Here is an 8,761-nt window from a genome sequence, read left to right on the forward strand (position 1 = left end):
GTATCCGCTGATTTCCTCACATTGCAAATTTCTATTACAAAGTCATTCCTTCCTGATTTTATGAGGATTAGCAAGTTCACTTCTGCCTTCTCTGCTGGCAAGGACAGCACTACAGAAGGTGGAAGGATGCTTGCAAATGCCACTGTTTTGCTGGTTTGTGGTACTTCCATGACTAAAGAAATTTAGCAGTTGTGTGAGATGACCCCTAATATCTCTTTTGCTCCCTGATAATGCCAGATTGTGCAGGGAGCTGTTCAGGGAGCTGTGCTTGAAAATTAAATTCCCACCTCCCCAGATATATGCACAGCGACTTTGTGAAACATGATTTTCACAATAAGTATGCACTCTTTGTTCTTTTTCTTTCTCAATGGCCTCTTTTGACTGACGGGTTGAAACCGGCAGTTCAGAGATGTAGAAGAGCAGAAGAAGGCAAATAACATTTATTTAACAGCTATTGGAAGTAACAAAACTTTAGCTGATGTGTGGGTGATTACCTCATTTCTATTCCATAACTTTTACAAAAGAAGATAGATCTGTAAAATCACTTTAGAACTCCCTTTCTCTGGCTTTGAAGAAACAGCAAAATCTGCATGGTAGATGATCGAGGAGTTCTGATTCCCACAAAAGTCCTCAGCCACTGAATGCACTTCCTAAAAAAAATCCGCCTCAAATTACAGCCAACCAGACAATCTGGAGAGGACTAGCAGTTTCTGTCAAGGCAGTAAAAGGTAGGGATGGAGAACACCTGTAGAAAAACTTGAAATCTAAAGCTTCCCCCAGTTTGTTTGCCAGGTGAAACTGTCTTCTGACATTAAAAAAAAAGAAATGGAAGGTTTGTTTATTGCCAGGGCCCAACTGTGTCCTAAGGGCCACATTCCTATGGAGGCGATGGAGCTTCCAGCACTGGATTTCTGCAAAAAATAAGTAAGACAAAACAATCTGGAGTGACTTTGACAAGCAAGCTTGCTGTAAGTCAAAGGAAGAGTCGTGGTCTCACCCCCACCATTAGATTTCTAATATTATTAATAGCATTTAGTAATAATTGCACTAAAATTTCTCTTTTTAACTACAAACATGGAAAGCACTTAAGCCAGGGCCAGCTCTCTTTCAGAAGGAATGTTATGCCTCAGATATTTGGGACTCCAGAAGAAACCTGTGAGGAGACTTTTTCCCCTGTGCTACAGAAAAGGTCAAGCCCCATGGCTGCAATGATCCCAAATAATTCCATATTCTCAGAATATATTACAGCAGTTGTTTATTTGGTGTTTAACTACAGAAATACTTAATATTGGCCAAAACCAGACACCATGGGTGTGGCACATCTTCCCTCCATCCCCTCTCACCCAGAAAGAAGGCGTCTGTGATTCTTCAAATTTCTGTGGTGTGGTTTGCTCAATCACACAGGAAATTACTGAGACAATAAGATGTCTCAGGTGTAGTCTTCAAGGTACTACCATCCCAAAACACTAAAAAAATTATGAACTCTATGCTAAGAAACAATGGTTGAGAAATTTTGGGTTCTCTTCTTTCACCTGGGATGGGGGGGGGGGTTAACCTTCTAGGGATCACATCAATATTTTTTATCAAAACCATGATCTCCTGAGGTTGTATGACACAGCCTGGTGGAGCTTTTCAAACAGCATTATCCTAGAGTGAGCCATGATGCTGAAAAACTAAAAAATAAATTCTCTTTTTGCTGAGGGGAAAAATGGCACCTTGTTGGGTGGCTTGGTGTTTAATAGGTGATAAGCTAAGAACTCAATAATCCTCCCAGGTTCTGGGAATGTATCATCTTAAGGCCTCAGTCCTTGCAGAACCAGAAATTACTGTTGTTACTTTGGTGATCTTTTACAATCAGGCATTTTCCTCGTGTGTTTTTATGCTTTTAATCACTAATATTGCATTGTTTATTTCTCTCCTTTTATTATTGTCAAGGCTAAAATAACATGTGGAAGAGAAATGCGCTCAGAGAAGACAGACTCCAGCTTTATTCCTCTGCTCACACTGCAAAATACAGCACGCAACAAATCTGCGAGCAAATCTGGATTCGTGACTTATGTGGGCCATTAATATTTAATGCACGCAGTATCTACTCTTTGGCAGGTTTGTCCATATTCTATTCTAATGTCCTGTAAGCAGTCTCCAGGTAATTTCTGACATCTCTGGAGCAAGAAACTGCTATGTATACAAAAATTCAAACTGTGCCGGAGATGAGAAATGATGGCAGAAATAAGTGTTAGAGCCCTTTGATCCCCCTTCCTCTCTGCAGCAATAAATATATTCAGAAAGGCAGCACTGTAGATTTATAAATGTTAGCACTCCGAGTGAAGTCAAACTAATTTACTCTATGAACTTCTCTGACATTATGAAAACTTTACAAAGAGATCATTGCATGTGAAGTATTAAAATACTATAATTTTAACTTAAAAACCCCACTCACCAGACATTCAAGCTCCCTTCTGTATATCTGCTGTGTTTTGAAGTGGTTTAAGAATAAGAGGGAACGCCATAAAGATGGCAAAATAAATTATGCCTCTTGAAGTTTAGGGATAACATCAATATAAAATAAAATTGTATGAATCCATTTTTCATAGATTGAGACTCTGGCAGTCAGGGAGAGGAAGAGTAGAAGGGGATTGTTCTGAATGAAGGGATGGTGAAGAGGAAGAGAGCAGTGCCACTGGAAATGTCTAACACAGTCGCAGAAGGGCTGAGCCTTGTCTTTCAGGTAATAAACTCTTGCACCATTTGTCCTGGGGGAAATTAATTGATTGGTGTCTATTCAGGAATTAAATAGTTCCAAATTTGGGAGTGGTGAGTACAGACATCTCACCGTCAGCACTGGGCTGGGCCATTTTCATGGCATTTGGCTTGAAACTGCAAGCTGCAGCCCTTGGCCACACTGCTGCCATGGAGAGGGCAGGCACTCAGCACCACTGCCTGCAGAGCCACAGCAGCCCAGGCAGGGCACCAGCTGCACTTGCATTTTCAGACCTTTCTCTCTGCTGATAGCTGGAAAATTTCAAAAGGAGACAAAGGGAAAATTTCAAAAGGAGACAAAGCCCGGAGGCTGCATCTGAGCAGATGATCATGTCTGTCAGGCAGGAGGATAAATAATGGGTAGGGAATTACTTACCATCCTGATGTGAAGCTCTCTGCTGGCAGGAATTGTGGGCACCACTTTCATAGCTTCTATAACAGGCTAGGAAATAATTGATGCCTTAATTAGCTCAGAACGGTACTCTGCATCTTTTGGGCTGCAACAGACCTGTAGGAGCTTTGCTCCACTCTCTATGGTGATGCCCCACAGATTTTAAAATCCTGTCCTACTGTTGGTTCTCATCTGAGAAGGTCTCAGCTGCCACCTGTGACTGAGCTAAAGGTCACACAAGACATCTCCATTTCCTGGCATTTGCCTGGAGAACCCGACCTCTTCCATGTGCTGATCAGATGATGGCTCCCACCACTGTCCAACCCTAAGGGAAGTAATCAAGTGCAGTCCTAACCAGCAGTGTATCCCTGCTTTGTAAAGCTAACAAAGGTGGCTATCCAAATTTCAGCACGCAGGTTAGGCTGCTGAGACTTAGCTTGGATACTTTTCTTCACAGCACCATCTAGTGCTTCTTATGCAAGCCACAATTTTCTTTGTCCTTTCCTTCTCTCACGTAAGTACATGAAAACACATACATTTTAAAAATAAAGTAAACATGGAATGGACCGACCCCAGCCCTTTCAAAAAAAAAAAAAAATATATATATATATACCTGAATAAATACTTAAGGTTGTTTTTCTTTTTTCCTCCAAGGAAATAATGAGAGGAAAAAATCACATCAATAGATATGCAGTGACTTGCAGTCTAGAAACAATGCTGATGAAGTTGTTACAAGAACCTCAACAAAGCAGGAAAATTAAATTAATTAAAATAAAATGCTGCTTTTCTAATTATGTCTATTTTCTGGACTAAGAAACAGTGTATGGCTAGGTATGGGTTTGCCTAGATGGACTCCCTTGGTTTTTATATGTCTTGCCCACTTCTTCTAACCTCAGAAACTTTTTCTAACCTCTAACCTTTTGCTTAAGACTCTTAAAACTTCACTAAATAATGAATGCTGAGGATAAGGATTGCCTTTGCCAATAGCTCAACTACCTCCTTCAATTACAGTGTGAATCCTTGCAGGAAACATTCCCTCACTGATGATCATTGCCACAAGAGACAAACATCCCACAACCTCTCCCCCAAACGTTGATTTGTCTTTTGCTATGGTAAAAGTAGTTGAAAAAAAAAAAAAAAGGAAGAGAGTCAAAATTAAAAAAAAAAAAGAAAATAAAGGGAAAAGATGAAAAGGACAACAGGGAAAGGGGGAAAAGGAAAGAGGAAAAATAAAGGAAAAATAAAGAGGAGGGAAAGGATAGAAAGAGGAAAAGGGGAAAAAGAAGAGGACAAGGAAAGGGAAAGTAATAAAAAGTAAACACAGTTAAGCAAGAAAACAGTTTATTTTTATTTTTTAAAATCCTGATTATAAATTAGGATATAAACCAGTTTTTTCCTGAACCTGGTGGGGAAGGGGCGGCTGTAACCCACCTTCTATCAGAGGACGTTCGCATTGGGACGTTCCTCCAAATTTTTCTCAAACCAGGACATAAATAAACAATTAAACTTTCCCAATAATCCTGAAAATTGCTGAAATATGGAAGGAGAAAGCAACCAGATGTTTGCCCAGGGGTTTTTCACATGATCTCCTTGTACTGCTACAATAAATTTCTTCAGAGTCTTCTGGAGATTGTGGGGGAAACCAACTGGAGAAAGCTGCAGTGAATACCAGAGCACTCTGTATTGATGGGAGCTGGATGTGTGAGTGCTCTCCCTCCACCTAATAATGTCTACTCGAGTCTCATATCCATTGATTGCAGCTTTGTAATTTGACCTTGGCAGCTTGTAAATTTTCAGGACACTATCCTTAAAAGCAATTCTGTCATGTTATGCTTTCAAAGCACTGGTTTCATGGCTGGGCTTTATGGGGAAAGGTACATGTTTTAAATAGCTTTTGTGTAAAATCCCTGCAGGGTTTGCCAAAGGCAAACTAATGACCACTGGTGGAGCTGCAAATGGAATTGGATAATATATTGATACCAGCAGTAAACAGTATTCGATTTTAACAGCAACTAGTATAGAATAACATGTCTAATTTAATTTATGAACCTAATTTAAACATGGAGAGACTCGACACAGAAAAACTAGTTGCTGTGTTGTTCCTGAACCTTTATTTGCTGCCCACCAGAAAAGGGGAAGGATGTTACAGCAGTTGATGTTAATTTGTTCATCTGCTTATGCTGTTGGTATTTCTTGCCTGCTCGTGGCATTTTTGCAAGTAATTCTAGCTGCTCTTAATCCTGATTCAAAGAAAAAATTGATTTTCTTGTTATGATTTATTATCATTGATCAGAGTGCAAATAACACATTTTTGCTTTTGACACTTTGTACAGCCATAGCTTTTTCTATTTCTCTCTGCAGGGAAGAACTCCAGAAGTGCAAATGCTCTTTCTTTGTGAGCAGCTTTGCTCACACAAGTAAATCCCAGTGAAGTCACTGGGATAATTCACATGCACAAGACTGTGCCATCTGGGACCAGGACAATTGTGTACAGCTCAGATTGAAAGTTTCTAATTCTTCTTTTTCCTTATGGCACACATCTTTAAAGACTTTCAAACTATTTATATTAATAATTAAGAAAGCTGAGGGTCTGAGCCTGCCTGAACTTCAGTTCTAGTATAACTTTGAAAGACAGCCAGGGGTCTTTACAATAAAAAAACAATAAAATCCAGCTTTCTTTTTTTGGGTGTTTGAATGATGACCTTATGAGGTATATTGAAATGAAAGAAAGAAGCGCTCTCCAAAGTTTTTGCACAAAATGAAATAAGCAGTACTGACTTCTATCTGTCTCATTTTCAAGTCTTATAGGCCTGTCCTGCTTTCCATGTACCTTTGCTAAAGAAAAAAGGTCACTATATTGTTGTAAAACATACTTAAATGGGAAGATTTCATGCCAGCAACCACTGAAAGACAAAATGTACCATAAAACATAAATATATGCACTAGAACATACCTTTTACTGACTAATAAGGAAAATATTTCTGACTTTCACAAGGAGAATAATAATTATGTTTTTTGGTATTCCTTTGTGCTGGTTAAGGGTGGCTTTTGCTTGGTTTTTGGTATCAAACTTCTGCAAGAACTCTCTCCATCCTGTACAAAATTAGGGTTCCCTCAGTCACTGAGAGTGAAAGGGAGGAGGTGTATGACCTTCTGTGACCCCGAAACAAGAGATCAGTCAGGTTTTCAAGAGCTGCTCCTTCCTCCAGGTGCTTTGTTGGAATCATGGGTGTGGGTCAAGATGATGCTCATAAAGAAAGCAGCACTGCAGCACAATCTCAGTGGGATTTCTCCTGCAATGCCTCATTTGCAGGATCAGAGTTTTCTGACCAAAAAAATTAAAAATAGAAAGAAAAAAATTAGATTGGAGATATTATTTTATAGCTCATCCATTTATGTTTCCCAAATGATGCCTAATGAAAAGAAAGATAACAATTATTCCCATTCTGAAAACTGGAACTTGTTACATCAAGAGTCTTTTTCGCTCCACAGATCTACACTCTAAGAAAGAGAATCCAACAAATATTTCATGTACACTGTCTGAGACAACACTTAAAAGCACAGGTACTTCAGTCTTAGTAGCAGTAAAAAAAGAAATTAATTTTATTCTGAATCATCAATAGCTAAATAGCTGAAATCAGAAAAATTTTATGTACATGCAGGAAAAAAAACCAGATCTGGAGTGGAAACTTTTTTGGCAAGAATGAGTCTAATGGTATTTGAAGTAGATGAGATATTGATTCCCCAAAATAAATAAATAAATACAAATGCCCAAACATCTTAAACTTCAAAACTATCTGCAAAGTTAACAATGTCACACTTAGAAAGCTGATAAGAAAAAAAGTCCTTCCTATACAATTGCCATGAAACAGGATTTCTCTCACTTTTCCTTTCTGAGAACAGCAAGCATGGCTGGAGGAAAAGTGTGCTACCTCAGGAGTGGTTCCTGGACTTTGTGGTCCAGTTCAGATCAATTTGATAAGCAAAGATGTTAAAAAATCTGCAGTCAGTGTCCAGACTTGCTACTAAATTAGCAACAACAGCAAAAAAATCCCAACCCTCCAGCAAACTCACTCAGGCTGGAGTTTCAGCCCTTTCCCTGGACTGTTCCTGGGAACTGAATACTGTTAATTTGGTAGCATACACTTGATGAGAAGGAGATGTTTTCAGACTGACAGCAGGTCTGGGCAGTGCTGCACACTCCGTGTTCTCCAGCTGTGAATCAGTTCCAGCTCACAAACCACAAACTTCTCTTCAAGCCCTAAGCCAGTGTCCTTTACCTTTCAGCTCCATTTTGTGCCTCATACCAAGCTCCATGTTCTCAGGTTGTAAAGCTCAAGAGAAGCTGTTGGCATCCAGCTGCCCTGGCTCGTGGCAGCAGCGTTTTTATTAGCATTTTTATTATCCCTCGGTAGGATGCTCCTGCTCATGCAGAGTTTGTGTGCAATAACTCGGCTTGCAGCTAAGCAGTGATTTGGAATCTGCAGCAGCACTGATTTGAAACCCATGAGCCAACAGTCCTGTAGGTCACAGCTGGCCCCAGCTCTGCAAGGCTCAGTGCTGCTTCATACCTGCCCTGAAGGGCTCAGCAAACTCCAAGCACATCTCCAGATGAGAAATGTCTCCATATATCTGTCAGTTTTCTGACCAGAGCTCAGGGTTGGGATGGAAAAAAGGGGGAGAGAGAGAGAATAAAACTGCCTATAATGCTCAGTAATCTGAGAGGGATCTACTGTGTAGCTGAGTTGAAAGGCTAAATTAGTTCTCACAGGTTTATTTCATTAAAAGTCTGCAGAAGTATTTCAGCTGCAGCAACAACAAGAACCAGAAGGCTTTGCATGGGCAGGTTTTGGTAGCAGGGGGGCCACAGGGGTGGCAGCTGTGAGAAGCTGACAGAAGTTTCCTCCATTCCCAGCACAGCCAGTTTCTGGCTGCTCCAAAGACAGGCGTGCCACCGGCCAAGCAGGAATGATGGGAACCTCTGTGATAAGAGATTTAAGAAGAAGGAAAAGAAGGTATCACACAGATGTAACCATGGCCAGAGAAGAGCAGGACGAGAACATGTGAGAGAAACAGCTCTGCAGATACCCAGGTCAGTGTAGAAGGAGGGGCAGGAGGTGCTCCAGGAGCTGGAGTTGAGATTCCCCTCTAGTCTATGGTGAGACTATGATGAGGCAGCTGTATCCCTGCAGCCCATGGAGAACCACGGGGATGTAGAGATCCACCTGTCAAAAAAATAGAGCATGTCTCTAATCTATGTCCCAATGAGGAAGCAGCCCACTTTTGGTCCTTGTAGCTTGATTCTGAAAATATTTGTGGAAAGAAAACTTAGACTTAGCGACCAAGAGCCACTGAATCAAGATTTTTTTTTTCAAATTTTGATCTTGTGTTACAAAGTAAATTTTGTATTGATGTGATTAGCTTATCTGTAACACATAGCTTAATCCCTACCAAATTTATCCAATATAACAACTGGGCATGGCACTTTGTGCTATGCTCTAGTTTACAACTGATCAAAGATCAGACTTGATGAAGTGATTTACACCAACATTCTGACTACTTATAACTTATGTTTCACTATAAGAATCCATGAGTAACCAAAACCTATTA

Source organism: Aphelocoma coerulescens, chromosome 1 (genome assembly GCF_041296385.1).
Source record: "Aphelocoma coerulescens isolate FSJ_1873_10779 chromosome 1, UR_Acoe_1.0, whole genome shotgun sequence".
Lineage (NCBI taxonomy): Eukaryota > Metazoa > Chordata > Aves > Passeriformes > Corvidae > Aphelocoma > Aphelocoma coerulescens.